Below are 17,439 nucleotides of genomic sequence, written 5' to 3'. Positions count from 1 at the left end.
TACAGATAAATACATATAAACATACTAACTTTTCCCTGTTGTCTGTTAGTCTCACATTCTATATCTAGGCCCATATTGTCCATGCACTACACTTCTCTTTTTTTATCTTCCTTTGTTTTTCTATGCTGCTTTTTGCTTCTTTCTCCCTCTGCATATATTTCATCTGTATGTGGCACAAACATAACACTTGACCTACACCCAATTCTGAAAAGATAGTAGACTTGTTAAGATGATTTAAAATAAGAAATTACAAGTTTGCACATCTAATGGTAGGACGCTTTGTTTCTACCTCCTCCTTGTTTTCAGTTGTGTATTTACATGGTCCTAGAGCATGGCTTTGTCCTCAAGCTCTTCGTCTCCTTCTGACTTTGCTACAACTCCAAGTACATGAATGACACATTTTGGCAAATTCACTGAGCTCCACTTTCATCAAAATGAGTTACTGCAAACATGTTTCTCCTTAACTCCAAGCAATGACCCCAAGAGATGATTAAGGCAAAGGTACCAAAGGTAAAACTTCCCTGCTTAGGATCTGTTGGATGACTTTTCTACCCACAGAAAATTTCCATTTTAAATGTTCAATAAATACCATTTCAGACATTTTTTAATCAAAATTGCATTAAAAAATGTGACATTCAGGTGACTGTTCTTGAGATCTCATAATACATTCAGTAACATTCCAAACACAGCCATGTTATGCAACCCTCTTCCAGAACATCCCTTGTAGACATTCTGGAACCCATAGTTTTTTTTAAAACAGACATGGCAACACCCAGCAAGCTGAAAGTGTGTAATGTTATGCAGTTCACAAGACGTTGTAATTGCTGCAGTTAATCACATCTTGTTTAATCAGGAAGAGAATAATTATCGCTACTACATCTAATTCTTCACATAATCACACCCCAGACAATTAAAAAAAAAAAATCAGTCCTAAATATTTTTTTTGTTTCCTGGGGTAGCTCCAAATGTGTTTGTTTGGGTGGGGGTCTGCTTCCACATCCCAGTATCTAAATGTACTAATTCCAAGGTCACACAAAATCAAAGAATAGGAAAATTATGTAATGCAAACATAATTCTCTCTTCCACCTTTTCAGACTCCCACAACCCCCCCCCCCCCAAAAAAAAAAAAAACAGCATATGCAGCAGGACAACTTTTGATATATTAACACTTTGACTATGTAATATTTCTTCTGAGACTTTTTGTGATATGGCAGTGTAAAGCACAGTTAATTTCACTGTTACCAAAGAAGAAACATGTACCTCTACTTTCAAATGCTATGAATATATGTTGTCACCCACAGTCCATTCAAACACAGCAGCACTTGCAGATAAGCAGTTTTACACCAAGTAATTTTCATATTGGATATTTAAGCAATAACCCACGCCTGGGTGTGGGTAATGCTGGATTTACCTATGGTTGGTGTGGTTTAGTCACGAGGGCAAAGCCCGAGTGGCCAAACAAAGACAATCGTGGGTAAATCCAGCATTACCCACACCCAGAAGTGGGTTATTGCTATTATACAATGACATTATTTAAGAAAAAAATACTTACTTTTCTTAAATAATGGCATTGTATAATGGTTCAGTGCTGCCCTTCTGCAGCTGTCTGGTATTCTACGGCAGTTCTGATGTACTGCGCATGCGTATGCTTACGCAGTACATCAGAGCTGTGGGTGGAAGCAACAGAGAAAGCAAGATCTTTGTTGCTTTTTACAAAGTGTGTCGCTATGTTAAAGGAGTTTAACATAGCGAGACAGCTTTAAAAAAAGTAACGGAGAATCTCTGCTGCTTTTTTTAAAGCTGTCTCTCTGTTAAGCTCTTTTAACATAGCGAGATAGTTTCTAAAAAGCAACGGAGATGTTGCATTCTCCATTGCTGTAAAAAAAAAAAAAAGACATACTAATGGAAAAAGTCTGGGTGACCGGACCTTTTTCCATTAGTATAATTCTTTGATTTACAATGTGCACGCTAACCAATCAGCGTGCACGTTTTGGAATATTAATGTGGGGTCATTGTATAAGTAGCGTTACATACCAGTAATTTGCAAACATGCACATTGGTCGATATATCCAACACACACATGTACTATAATTCTGTGGCCAAGTCAAAAATGTGTTCTGCTACCCGATACTGAAATGGTGTCACTGTAAAGGGTCCTTATTGAAATACCAAGTTGTGAAATAATGTCACATGCATTTCCCAGTCTGCAAGAGTGAACCACAGAACTGTAAGCAGCTACAGGTAGTCTACTCAGCTGCCCAAAGTGAAGAACAGCTGGGAAACTTTGTGAATCCAGTTAGTGAACACCCATGATGGCCAAAGACTAACACATATACCAACAAGCAGCATTTAATAATAAAATGTAAATGCAGGCATGCAGATTGTCCCAACTCTTCAGCCATAAAGGCATCCCAGTGATGTGGATGTGCACTAATGTGTGTTGTAGGGTGAAAATTCTTATCTGCACATATCCTACACCAAGAAAGAGGTGGCTCACCAGGAAGACAGTATGCAGGAGATCTGCAGGCTGACTTCATTGGGAATGTATGTAGTACTTCCTGGAACAGAGCAGAAAGTCTCCTACATACTTGTGTATGGTCCCTATAGCAGAAAGCACTGCAAGCCAATAATGCATAGCTCCATCAGTGTGTCAGTATGCAGAAACGCATCCTCCCTAAAATCAATTGTCTGCCTTTTACATGGCCATGGCAGTAAATCACACAGAACTGCAGTAAAGCTCACTATAGCCCTGGCTAGTAAGATTATGTGACTGCATGTGAGGTAGATGTGTTCTACGTGTATTATCATTATGGAGTTCAGAATATGTAATTACCACAGGATTATCTCATGTATCCTGTTTAACTAGCTGTAGGGATGTACAGGGCCATGTTATGTTGTAGCCATTATGTTTATTTGCATATAGCTGTGGACATTCTTGACATGCATAAAAAATAATAAGAGTTGCCAGAATAAGCAAATACTGAGGCAAAGCCTGACCTTTTGCTCCACACTTTGGCCCTTCTACACAAACCTTTGTCATACCTTTCTCCGCCCATTTCTTTGCTTACCATGCAGTTCACCTAGCATTCATTGCAGGAGGTAGAATGTCTTTTTTTTTTCTTTACAACATACCTCTCAACTGTCCTTGATTTTAATTCAGAACTTATCTCTGTCCCTTTTAATCCCTCTTGAAATTGATGACTTTTGGGGAAAATGTGGTAAATTGCATATATGAAATGATACCAATAATTAGTTATAGACTTCTTTTACTGCAGAAAAAGTATATTAGTTCCTGTTCTGTTATTTTGTCAATCTCTCAAGTTAATAGTGCTAATATTTTTAAAGTCTCCCTCATTATTTTGATATCTCTGATTGGTTGAGCGCTATGGCCACCACTGTGGAGACAGTTGTATTGCTCTACAGAGATGCTTATGTAAAAACAAAGTTGGAAGAGAGGCATTGCAAAAATGGGAGTTTCTACAGTCCTCTCTTGTCTACGAGATTAACACTTAGTTTTTCAGATATTCTGCAAAAAAGAACTGTAATGTATGGTTTCTTGTTCAGTTCCTGGAATCTGTGGTCCTCTTGCAAGAAATGGCAGATTTTTCACTGTTGTTGATCATTTTGACATTTTTCAGATTTGTTGCTTAGCCCCACTCCTTCCAGCCCCCCACAACACTGCAACTTCTACTCTTTGTCCCTCTGTCCTTCCATATGCAATTCAGAGATGTACTGGACTTTATTGTCCATGATTTTGTTGTTCCAGTAGTCAAATTGCCAATAATTATGTTTGAGAGGTTTGACATTTGTATTTCTAGCACTTTACTGTCATTCTTATTTGCACCCATAAAACCTTTTTCTTTCTGTGTTCTACAGTTTACTATTTTGGTCCTTTCCGAATTAAATGATTACACACTGCAACATATGTATACTTTATTCCTCATTCTTTATCTCTAAGCCTTTCTGCGTCCACTTTCCCGTTAGTCATACTGTTCTTAGCTACAAAGATTAGTTTTGTAGCACATGAAAAATGTTGTTGTTAATCCACGTAAGCCATTGTAGTAAACCACACTCAGAAAAGTCCTAGCAATCCAATTTTTAGTTGGGGGATTAGCTGACATAATCCTAGCATGCTGGGGCTTCAACCTAGCACCCCCTTACTTAACAGCTAACTCTAAAGTCTCAAATCTCAGGGTAGGGTAGGCTATAAAACCTATCAGCAGGCACAGGCTATTCAGTTACCTAATCATATAACTAGATGCCATAAAAAATATGTACCCAACTACATAAAATGTTAACTTTGTTCATTTTTCAAGTAACACTGAAAGAGTAATATATTCTGTTGCATTCTTCGGTAGCTAATTTATTTTACAGGTCAACATACTGAGAGTTGAAACATCATCTTGTTAAAATGCAAATTAAAATCAGTTAGTGGAGACTAAAATGACTGAAATGTAGTAGTGTGCGCACACAGCTATGTAACATTATAATCATGTGTCAGACATAAATCAAGTGAGATACAATCTGGGCAGTTGTACACATTATGAAGCGTATACCTTTCCAGCATGTTTTCTTTGTTTCCTTTGATTAGGCACCTTTTAAATCATAGTAAGCCTCATTTCAGCAAATAATCATGAAAATCAATCACTACAAACTATTTACAGGGTCATTAAGTTACTGTAACAACACAAAACTAAATATAATCGGAAAGTAGGAAACATTTATATTCTCTGCTGCTAACTGACTTGCAGTCAGCTTGCCCTTAGTAGTTGCTCACTAAAAGCCATTCTTATGTTATGATGGGCACCTATAAAAGATTACACATACCATTTTTTTTAAATATATACTTCTGAGCACAAGACAGGCACAGAAACATTTGCTTTTCCTGGGACATCTTTAACATAAGTTCACTGGTTATGTCATCTTCAGGAATAAAAAGAAAAAAAATGCCCATACTGAAATGTGCTGTTTTTATCTTTCATGTTTAAAATATTAAAGGATGCAAGCCATTTTGGGGTTGTTAAAGGAAGATCTTGCCTCCAGAATGTGGTGCAGTTCCATGAACAGTTCACTGTTGCATTAGATGGAGGCAGATTAATTCTCATTGTCTACCTGGCAAAGGCTTTTGATACCATTGCAGATTCTGGCATTATCAATATGCAAATTAAATAAACTATAGTGTTGGTGGCATACTCAATTGAAAATAATAGTTACTAGTGGTGCCCCCTAAGGATTAGTCCTAGAAATACTTCTCTTTGGTTGTGTTATTTCTCTGATTCTAGTCAGACTTAAGTTTACAGACAATTTTAAATTCAGAGCAGTCATAAACTCCTCATCTGACCTCTAGATTCTCCAGGACAGCCAAAAATGCACCAAAAAATGGTGTGAAGACCATGACCTTAAACTAAATGAAATGAAATATAGCACTGTATCATTTGGCAAAAACTGGCACACATTCAGCTATCACATAGCTGACAACCTTTTAAAACTTGACTCAGTCATGAGGTACCAGAGCCCTTTCATTGGTAATGAACTATCCTTTGATCACCATGTATACACTGTCATTCAAAAATCCTTTTATCTCACCAGACTATCTTCAGAGTCCAAGGAAGTTATCATCTCTCTGTACTCCTCCTTTGTCAGGCACATAATAGAGAGTAATTTCTCCTGGTTAACCATATGACTCAGCTAGAGAGAAACTGTAGTGTTTCTTCATCAAGACATTCGAGGACATGTCTTCCTTGAGCTACAGTGACTGCTTCAAAGCACTCACTCTTTCTCTTTTTTCTGTTTCCTACACACTCTTGACACGTGATCTCTGTCTAGCCTTCTGAGCCACAAAGGATCCAGTCCTATGTGATCTCCTGCGAATGCACAGAACATAAATAAATAAATAACTCCCTAAACACCCACTCAAGGTCTAAATTTCCACCAAAATATAAATAGGACCTGATAGATATCTCTTTCAGAGCATCCCTCTTTTATGTAATAGGCATAGATGGGCAATTGTAAATACACCTAGCGTCTGGCTTCTCAAGTCAAAAGTAGGTATTAAGTACTGCATATGTCTGCCACATGAGCCCTCGATGAAGTGCATTGTAACTGAGCATTAATTATTCATATGTGTGTGTGGGAAATCATGACTTGGGATCCTGTGGCTAGGTTATAAATTTTCCTCAAGATTAGTAGCCTAATATTAACCTCTGGACCTGTGAACCTGTGATAACGTTTGTCCTTCCATTAGAAGTTAGCTCCAGATTACACATTCAACCACATATTAAAACTAGTCCTTAAGAAATCATGGCCCTGTTCACTTACAAAGGTTCTACTGTAGTTTATGTCTAGATGAAAGAGTTTTTCTTTGAAGTAGCCCCAGCCCGTTGGAACTCTGTTCCGACTAAAATAAGGTATATTGGTGCTCCTTACCAACTCAGAAAACAGCTTAAATTAGAAGTTCAGAAACGCTATAAACACACATGCTTTACTGACAATGGGGTAGCTGTGCAATATTACATTTGATAATAACTCTAGGACAGTCTGCCTCATGCTAAATCCTTATGATCTTTGATTCATATAAGTCTTATGAAATGATGATTGTCCTTAAAACTGCTTTATATATTGTAATATATTACACTACCTATCACCTGGTATTACTGGGTCTAACAATATTGCTTTACATGAACATTTTATTTCCAAAGCACTACTCTATTGTCACATGTGTATGTATCTTTGATGACTATACCAGAGAAACTGCTTGGTCTATACTAATGCTAAGTAACTGCTTAGGCAATACCAATGTAATCGTTTTCTGTATTTTTTTCTATGTAATTAAAACTTTTTAAATACAGATTATTAGAAATGTGTGAGCTCTCTCTCTCTCTCTCCCTTTCCAGAAATATACTTGTTTGCTATCTGTATAGCACCATACAGATATGATACTCACTGTTTTTGCCACTTGTGCAATTAACACTTTTATTGCAGTTTTAGAAAATCTATCTTGAAAAACATAGCCTGCCCCCAAACACAATATTTACTGTAGCTTCACTGAACCTTTGGAGGGCTATTGAATACATTGCTTCCACCTTATAACATGAACTTGTATAGCATATGCACAGCATTTTTAAAATGGATGAGAAAAGTTTATGTATTTAGTGCTTGACCTTATTTTCATAAGTCTGTAGACATTAATTAGTTATGTTGTGAAATGTGTATCTGCTGTTCGTGTATTGAAATGTTCTGTTTTTGCAGTCCAATTTGTTGGGTGTTTGAGATTTATTTTATGATGTGGCTTGCACGTGGATCTTTAACTGATCAAGCATTATATTATCAGTCCAGTGTCTGAGTTTGTTCAGGCAGTCAGGGTCTTGCTTTTAACCTGCTTTATCAGCTCTGTATAAGAAGTACACTTAAAGGCAACTTACACTTGGTGTAATATAGCAGTCCGGCACTGCTGCTGCGAGGTAAAAGTGTAATGCCTGTTCTGCTGGTCCATCATTTTGTTCTAGTCATTCATTTATTTATATCATTTAGTGTATTTAGATGCTTATTTCCTAACTATTTCATATATAAAAAACAGAAAGAATATTATTGTAAAAAGACTTAACTAAAGTAACATAAAGACTAAGGTCAGGCATTAAAATAATCATTAAAATACTGTAGAAAAAATTAAGTAGAACATTTGCTTGGATTTAAATACACATCTAAAAAGGTGACATTTTATGAAGAAGCCCTTCAAGCCACAGGTCCTTATCACGGAAGGTAGTTGATTCCAAATGGATTGGTGCTTGTTATAATGAGTAAGTACTCAAAGCAGTTGAGCCAGGCCTTTTAAGCAACCTGCAGTACCTCCTGGAATGATCTCAAGGGCTTGGATGGCTAGAACACAGCATCAATAGCTGTTTCAGATAGGAAAGACCCAGTAGTGTGATTTTAAATAGCAGTCTGGCAGCAACTTGAAAACAATGTGATGTTCTTCATCTCACATTGCTGCAGTCCTTACTTATGGGTAGTCCGCTGTCCTCGGTCGGCCCGAATACCAAAGTATTAGGCTGACGTCGGTCATGGGCGCCTAGATCTGACATCAGAGCGTCAGGGTATAAAGGCGCATGACCGACGTCATATCCTCAGTCTTTTTTGCCGCATGGTCCGATGCAGAAGCAGCGTTGCAAGTGCCGTTCGGCGTTCTGAAATTTTTCGTTCGGAGTTTCAGACCGATACCAAGTTGGCTAAGTACCCTGGGGAATATTTTGTTTTTCTTGCCTCAGTTACTTACCGGATGTCAGAAAAAGTGAATAATTGTATTTCTTGTGGGAAACAGATACCGCATAGGGATTACAACTCGCTTTGTATTCCTTGTTTGGGACCGGAGCACGACGTAGTTGGGTGTCGGTTTTGTGCTAGGTTTAATAAGCACACTATAAAATGGAGGTTAGATTGCGCTAGGTTAGTCTTTGGCAAGAGGTGTAATTATAATATGCCGTCGGATGTTCCGACGCCTGCTTCTACTAAGAAGCGCAAAGACAAATCTTTAAAACCTAGGCAGGATGATTCGTCCGTTACGGACGCCGGATTTTTAGAAGCTACAACTGAACAGGTGGATCCAGCTGAAGTTTCTGTTGAGTCCCAGGGGGAAACTTTGATTTTACATGATGTGGCCTCTCAGGAGGCAGGTCAGGCTGAAGGGGCCTCTCAGGTTACTATTCTCCCTTCTATGCCTAAGGTGGTTAGGCCTTCTGTTACTGTTTCTAAGGCTCCTTCTAAGGGCAGGTCTGTTTTGCCTTCCTCTGGTGTCAGTTCTGGTTCTTCAGGGTCTGTGCCTAAAAAGCACATGCTTAAAATGGCAGAGGATTTGATTACTTTAATTAGAGGTTCTATGCCCCCTCCTGATAAGAGGCCCAGGATGGAGCCAGAGTTGGAAAGTTTGGAGCAGGCCTCAGATGATTCAGAGTCTTCTGCTGAAGACATTCAAGATTTCCCTCCTTATTCTGATTCTGATGCAGAGGATTCCACTCCTTCTGCTTCTCCTCCAGAGGATTTTTCATTTTCAGAAACTCTGCATTCCATGAGGGAACATTTTAAGTGGGAAGGACAGGATTACTCTGATTCACGGAAGAGGCTTAGGGAGTTCTTGTTTTTACCACAGCATAGACCCTTAGCTATACCCCCGGTTTTGGATGTTGTTTCAGATGTTTTCTCGGAAGCTTCCCTTAATCCAGATTCTGTGCCTCCTGCTCCAGTTAAACCGGACAGGTATTACAGGGTGCCTGAGGCTCATAAATATCTTTATAAGAGTCCTAGGGCGGACCCAGAAACTATTAGTCAGAGGCCTAAGGGTGTTAGAGCCTCTGTTGTTAAGAATCCGGTTCCTCTGGATAAGGAAGCTAGAGCTTTGGATAGATGGGGTAAGAAGGTATATACCTCTTCTACTTTAGCAATGAGAGCTTTGAACTGCCAGTTTCATATGTTGAAGTATCAGAATTTCCTCCTTTCTCAGCTAAGATCTAAAGTGGATGCTTTGGCAGAGGGCATAGAGTGTAAAGAATTGCAGGATATAGTGCATGTTTCTGAACAGGTGGGTAAGCACTCTTTGCAATGTGGTTTTGATGCTTTACAGGCTTCTTCTAGGGTGGCTGCCACTGGTTCAGTTATTCGTAGGCACGCCTGGCTTAAGGATCAGAATTTGTCTGAGCATGTTAAGTCTAGAATTCTGGATGCCCTTTACAATCTGAAGTTTTGTTTGGTCCTCCTGTGGAGTCAGTCTTAAAGAAAATGGAAGACAAGGCTAAGTCTATGCAGACTGTTAAAGATTTTTTGCAGGTACAACCTCCAAAGTTTAGTAGAAATTGGCCTACTAAGGGGTGGACGTACCCTTCTTCTGATTCTCAGTCTAGGGGTAGATCTAGACGTGGTAGGGGCAGAGCTCAGGGTACCTTCAGGCCGAGACAATGGAGTTCGCCTGCTCAATCTGCTGGTGAGGGCAGGGGCCAGTCCTTTCGTAAACAGGCCCAATGACCTGCATTTTCAGCTGCCAGATTCTTCTTGCCTGGCAGCTCCTTTGCGAGGAAAGTTGGCTCTTTTCAAGCAAAATTGGCATTTAGTCACCCAGGACAAATGGGTATTGGACATTATAAACCGAGGTTACAAGTTCTATTTCCATACCATGCCTCCTTTCAAAGGCATGCCAGACGTCCCTCCTCGACAAAGGATAGAGGCTCACAGACAAATTTCTTTACTTCTTCAAATAGGAGCTATACAGCCAGTTCCTCTGTCAGAAGTGGGCCTAGGATTTTATTCTCGCCTGTTTCTAGTTCCAAAGAAAGGGAACACGTGGAGACCAATTTTGGATTTATCTATCCTCAACACTTACCTGGACATTCCAAAGTTCAAGATGCTGACTTTACAACAACTTTTACCTCTGTTGGGAAAAGATCACTGGATGGTTACTCTGGATCTCAAAGAGGCTTACCTGCATGTTCCTATCAGGCCCAGTTGCAGGAGGTACCTGCTGGCTGGAAATTTGCATTATCAGTTCTCTGCATTGCCCTTTGGCTTATCTACTGCCCAGAGTGTTCACAAAGATTCTGGCTCCAGTGATAGCATTTTTCAGACTAAGAGGAATACAGATTTATCCTTATTTGGACGATTGCCTGATTATTGCACAAGAAAAGGACGAACTTCTTCATCATCTACAGTATGTGATGGCAGTGTTAAGATGCCTAGGGTAGTCTGTGAACGAAACAAAGTCCAGTCTAGTACCCTCTCAGGACATGTGCTTTCTGGGTGTGAGACTGAATACAGCTTCCCAGATGGCCCTTTTGACCCCGGACAAACAAAGAAGCCTTTCTCTTTATTTCCATCAAATGTCTCTACGGTCCAGGCTGACTGCAAGGACAGTCCTTCAAGCCTTGGGGTTCATGGCATCTTGTATTCTAGTGCTTCCCAATGCCAAATTGCATATGAGGAAGCTTCAATGGTATCTCAAAATGTATGGACACAGCACTGCCAAGATCTAGACACTGTCATTCAGATAATACCTTGCATTCAGAAGGAGTTTTTGTGGTGGGCTCAGGAATGTCACCTAAACAAGGGACTCTCTGTGACCCGCCAGAGGCGAGTCAGATTCTAACGACAGATGCCTCGGACAAGGCTTGGGGTGCACACCTCAATGGAAAATGGGTGCAAAACACGTGGCCTGTCAAACTCCAACATTTGCATATCAACTTGAAGGAAATGTTAGCAATCCAGTTTGCATTGATGGCTTTCAAAGATTTACTTCACCCAGGGCAGGTGTTGATTCAAACAGACAACACTACTGTCATGTGGTACATCAACAAGCAGGGGGGAACCCATTCCTACCCTCTTTGCAGGCAAGCGATGATTCTGTGGGAAACTGCTCTCAATCTACACCTCAATCTTCAGGCAAGGTTTCTACCAGGAGCACAGAACTCCTTAGCAGATGTCTTGAGCAGACAAATAGTGGATCCTCACGAGTGGAAATTGGATCCTCATGTATTCCAACAGTTGACAGTGTTATGGGGAACTCCAGACATAGATCTGTTCGCTTCTCCACTAAATTACCAGTTGCCAAAGTTTTGCACAAAAATGTTTCATCACACAGCTGGAAGGTGGACGCTCTATCATTCAGTTGGAACAATCTGCATGTATATGCCTTTCCACCTCTGCCTCTTCTTCCCAAGGTACTTTTGAAGGCCAGACAAGACAAGCCAACCATGATTTTGATAGCACCGGATTGGCCTCGGCAACACTGGTACCCACTACTGAGGAGTTTAGTACAAGAACCTCCATGGCCTCTGCCTTTGATTCCGCACCTTTTGTCACAAGAGGACAGTCACTTCCTCAATGTCAAGATTCAGTCTCTGCATCTAACAGCCTGGCATATTCTGTTTTAGACTCTGGAGGGTCTCAGCTTCCACAACAAGTTTTGAATGTTATTTTGGAGGCCAGGAGGCCTAGTACCAGGAAAGTTTACTCTGATAAATGGAGGAGATTTTTTATTTGAAGCAAAGAAAAGAACTTTGATGTCTCCAAACCTGATTTAAGTGTTGCTCTTCAATATCTTACTGAGTTATTGGACAAGGGTTTGTCTTTCTCCTCGATAAAGGTCCATGCTGCAGCCATTTCTGCTCACTATGATTGTGACCCTCCTTTATTCTCTCATCCTTTGTTTAAGCAATTTCTTAGAGGGGCAAAGAATATAAGACCCCCACGTAGAGCTCCTACTCCTGCTTGGGATCTCAATTTTGTGTTGGAAAACTTACTCTACAACCTTGTGAGCCTGCAGCTACTGCCGAGTTAAAGTATTTGTCATGGAAAACTGCTTTTTTGTTGGCCATTACCTCTGCAAGAAGGGTTTCTGAATTACAGGCCCTCATGGCAGTGGAGCCTTTCCTGATTTTTCATAAGGATAGGGTATCTTTGCACTAATCCTTCCTTTATGCCTAAAGTGGTTTCTAGTGTGGCCTTAAACCAAACTATTCATTTGCCTACTTTTTATGCAAACCCCCAAAATAAAGGGGAGAAAATTTTGCATACTTTGGATATTCACAGACAGTTGCGTTATTATTTGAGCAGAACAAGGAGTTCAGACAGTCTCAGCAGTTGTTTGTTTCTTTTGCTTTGGGTTCACAGGGTAAACCTGTTTCAAAACAAACTATTTCTAAATGGATTGGGTTTTGTATTTCTTTCTGTTATTCCCATCATGGTAAGCAGATTGGCGCTGGAACCAGGGCTCATTCCACTAGGGCTACTGCTACTTCTACGGCCTTTCTAAGGGGTAGCTACAAAGACATTTTGGAGGCAGCTACTTGGAGTTCAGTGCATACTTTTTCTAAACATTACCACCTTCCTCTTTATTCTAAGTCTAGGGCTGGATTTGCCACTGCAATTTTACAGGGCATTTTAGCAGCCCCTAATGCTCTATGATTTTTACCAACCTCCCTTTCCCGTTGCTTTGGGATTCTACCCATAAGTAAGGACTGCAGCAATGTGAGATGAAGAACATAGTACAGTTTTGTACCTACCATAAATGTAGATGTTTGAAGATCCACATTGCTGCAGTCCAATTTACCCTCCCTCCTTCCCCACTGTAGTTTCACAGGATGCTATGCTTTAGGTGATGGTTGTTGTTGGGCTTGTTTTTGGGAGGTATTCTGTTTTTGGCTGTGGCCTTTTTTGTTTGGCCTTCTGACATCTGGGGCAAGAAAAGACTGAGGATATGACGTCGGTCATGCGCCTTTATACCCTGATGCTCTGATGTCAGATCTAGGCATGACCGACGTCAGCCTAATACTTTGGTATTCGGGCCGACCGAGGACAGCGGACTACCCATAAGTAAGGACTGCAGCAATGTGGATCTTCGAACATCTACATTTATGGTAGGTACAAAACTGTACTTTTCCCACAGCAAGGCAGTAATATGGCAGCTAGAAGAGTCACCCATCAACAACCTCACAAGGGCAGTTTGTACTCTTTGCAGATACCTCAGGTCTTGTTTAGGGAGTCCTACATAGAGAACATTGATGCCAAGGTCTGTGGGTGGAATAAAGTTTGGGGTCCATGCTGTATTTTTCAGTGGAAAATATAATGTGTCAAATACAGTTGACACATGGCCTTTCATTGTTGGCTTGTGGTCAAGAACAATGCAGAGATCATGAACTTTTGACAAAATTCCAGTCACGTCCCCAGTATATAATAAAGGAAAACAGAGAGGAAGATGGGAGGAATGGACAGTGGCATGAGACTATTTTGCATCAGTCTTTAATATAGATTAAAAAGGAATTTTTGCTCAGGAACAAAACACTGTAATGTTTCCATAACTGCCTTCCAGACAACCACTGATGTTTCAAGAATCTCAAAAAGAGTTCCTGTACTGTTTACTGAATGCTATGACGAACCTACCTGAGATTTCCTGTGTACTACTTTTTAGACTTGCCACACAATACTTGTGACTGGTACCATCTAGAACCATAAATACTTATTATTCTGATAAAGCTGTAAGTGGAAGAAATCCCTCAAAGCATATATTAAAATGTCACTTTTTATATCACTAGAGAATAGATAGCTAACAGCATCAGTTACTGTATTTATTTATTAAACATGATCCTGGCTACGCGAGAGGATCTGATGCAAGTGTTAAAAGCTAACATGTTACAGTGCCGCACATTTTTCAAAGATAGCTAAGAAAATGTTCACCACCCTTAACTAAGGATAACATATTCTAAGTGTAACGAGTTGAGAAATCTTAATCAAAACAAGATGATAATTTCATTAATAAATGTGCGATTCATATATCTTCATGTTGAAAAACAATCTTATTTGTAGCAGGCCTTTGCAGCAGTTTTTGGCATATTTTATGGGTTGGTTTTACCAACTATAGTACAAGTTATAATCTGAATTTTCAAAGTCTGCTTTCTTTTACTGTTTCCTTGTTGATTTGCAACCATTATAAAAGGAGCATTGCTGATTTCTGGGGTCAAAGCAATAGTTGAAAAGAACTGCAGTGTTAAGAGACTGCTCTCGTTGAGATATTAATGGTTTCTTGACATAAAATTTGTTTATATGCTGAAACAATTTATCTTCTACAATAGCTATAATATGATTAATTGTTTTTTTTTTTAGCATAAGGAAGCATGTTTATGTTGTATTTTATGTGAACCAAAATCCCTTGTCTACACAAAGGTAAATGGAAATGTCTGATTCAGATGTTTAAGGTTGCACAAAGTGTCTTTCTGGAGACCTTTTGGATACTGAAGTACATTCTGTATATTGACATAATCTGCTTTGCATTGCTAGTTCCAGCATAAAACACATACCATTTAAGAAGAAGAATGCACAAACTCAGTTAACTTCACTTTAAATTTTTATATAAGACTCAGTGACGCTGAGACCAGTAATATATAAATAAGGGCATCCAACCTGTCAAACAGGTTTCCATTCATGCCCAAGGTTGCATTTATTTCTTCTTTAAATAGTGGTTTGTTGGCAAAAACTTTGAGATATGTGTAGAGGGGCTTAACTCATTGCCATGGTATTGTACACAGATGTTTAAACTTGGAAACGTGCCTTTTTTATCACATATATATTTATAACTTTTGAGCCCTGAGCTATTTTGCAGTTTCTGTGTTATAATTTCATACATCATTTCAAATTAGAGCATGCATAGTTTTTGCTAATGTTAGTGCCAGTATATTTTAAAGCACTATGAGATAGCCAACCCTGTCCCAAGATGAAAAGCACTGGACCCCCTACTGTTTGGTATATACTTCTCAGAAGTTCAGGTCAAAACTAAGGTGGCTGACCAAGTTTGCAGATGACTGCAAACTGGGTGCAATTATTGAATCCCCAAATGATAACAGTAGACATCAGGGGGGGTCTTACTCAGACCAATGACTGGTGTCTTCGTCATGGTCTCAAACTGACTGCAAAGAAATACATCATCATTCACTTCAGTAAAAACAATGCTCCTTCACACTATCAAATTAACAATACCCTATGTACCTATGCGGTGGCCGCAATGGTGCAGCTGTTAGCATTGCCACCTCACAGCAAGAGGTTTTCCAGTTTGATTCTCAGCTGGGGTGCCTTCTTTGCGGAGTCTGCATGTCCTCCCTGTGGTCGCATGGGTTTCCTCTGGGTGCTCTGGCCTCCTCCCACATCCCAAGACACGCTGTATGTAAATTGGATACTCTAAATTGGCCCTAGGCATGAGTGTGTGTGTGTGTGTGTGTGTGTGTGTGCCTTCCGTGGAAGGTTGGGCGCTGGGCTGGCAACTCGACACCGTAAAACTTCACTGCCAATCATGAGTGGACAGGTGATCCACTGTGGCGACCCCTAACCGGGAAAAGCTGAAAGAAGAAGAAGATCCTATGTACCTATGAAGTGATAAGAGATCTGGGATCATAAGTAGACAGCGACCTTAGTATTGACCACCATGTGTCTACTGTAGTAAGGAAGGCTACACACTTGATTAGCAAAGGCATCACCTCTAGAGCAAAGGAAGCTATAACTCCTCTATACTCTATACTTGTCACTAATCATGTCAGTATGATGCCTGTTTCGGCATGTACCACACAAAGCATCTGCAGCAATTGGAGAGATCTCAGAAGTTTCTAACTAAGAAGATCAAGGGACTCCAGCGCATGCTTTACACAGATCAAGTAAAGTCAATGTCACTATACTCAGTATCGTATAGACTTCTTAGGGGAAACTTATTCCTGGCTTACAGAGCAATCTCCAACCCAAACCTAATGAATTTGCTGCACATCGATAAATCAAACAAGACTACAGCTACCTGTTCCAGGCATCTAAATATGGCCAGTGACTTGAATAGGATGTGCTGAAGGGACGGATTTGTCTCCCAGTGGCTGCCATGTCTTTGGAATAGGCTGCCAATTCATGTGAAGCAGAGCACCTCTATGAGTCTGGACGAATGGATGGGGCAGCATAAATTCTTAGTGGGGATAGTGCTCCCAACCCTCCTGAATATTGGCAGTCATTACTAAATACAGTCCGGCGTATTGACTAGAGTTTCTATGGTATTACATTGGGATGAAATGGCTAGGCTTGAAATGACCTCCAGGTCGATAGCCAAGTAACCTCTTATGATCCTATGAAAAGATCTAATTTCAGATACCTTCTGTTGGGGTAACTGGCTTTCCTGGAAGGATATTCATAGTCATGCTTATTACTGAAGTTTCTCTCATTCTTGGATGTGGGGCAGATGGCATGTCTTCATACACCAGGCCAAGTGAACATGCTCAGTAAACTTTGCCTCCAAGTTCTTTCCTACTGCACATGCATTTAAGATCTCAGCCAGCTGGTCATGGTGGAAGGAATTCCACTTTTTATTCCGTTTATTGCTGAAAGCCCCCAGGTGTTCATCAACTTTAGTATTATCTCTGTTGTCCAGAAAAAAGATGCAGTGTGAAGCCTTGCCATAAGTGTTAACAAATTAAGACAACCACAAGCAGGAGAAAGATAAAAGCTGGGATTCTACTTCAGCACTTGTAAAATGGTGGGTGTGTGTGTGTGTGTGTGTGTGTGTGTGTGTGTGTGTGTGTGTGTGTGTGTGTGTGTGTGTGTGTGTGTTGGGGGGGTGCAGGGTGTGATGTTGTGCTGATGCAGTATTACCTGAGAAGGTAAGGAAGTCAGATGTCAAGGTAGCCTTGTGTTTCCAAGTTCAAACATCTACGCACAGTACTATGGCTTTGGGTTCTGCACAGTACTATGGCAATGGGTTCTGTTACACACAGTACCATGGCAATGGGTTCTGTGCCTCTGTATTTTTCACAATGTTTCTTCAGCAAATCATCTGCTGTTTAAAATAGAAACAAGCCTGCAGCATTGGGCATGAATGGAACCCTGTTTGCCAGATTCAATGCCTTATTCTTATGCCACTGATGTCCCTTATGTAGTCGTGTG

General features: G+C 40.2%; 1 protein-coding gene across 2 annotated transcripts in view; it reads left to right on the top strand.

The window, feature by feature from the left end:
• The window catches only part of LOC122806802 (protein SSUH2 homolog), a 600,540-nt gene that overhangs the window by 508,398 nt on the left and 74,703 nt on the right, over window positions 1–17,439 (top strand). The window lies entirely within an intron of this gene.

This window comes from Protopterus annectens, chromosome 7.part0 (genome assembly GCF_019279795.1).
Source record: "Protopterus annectens isolate FY-2018-M chromosome 7.part0, PAN1.0, whole genome shotgun sequence".
NCBI lineage: Eukaryota > Metazoa > Chordata > Ceratodontiformes > Protopteridae > Protopterus > Protopterus annectens.
The sequence above is the reverse complement of the archived record's forward strand: the minus strand, read 5'-3'. Positions and strand labels throughout refer to the sequence as shown.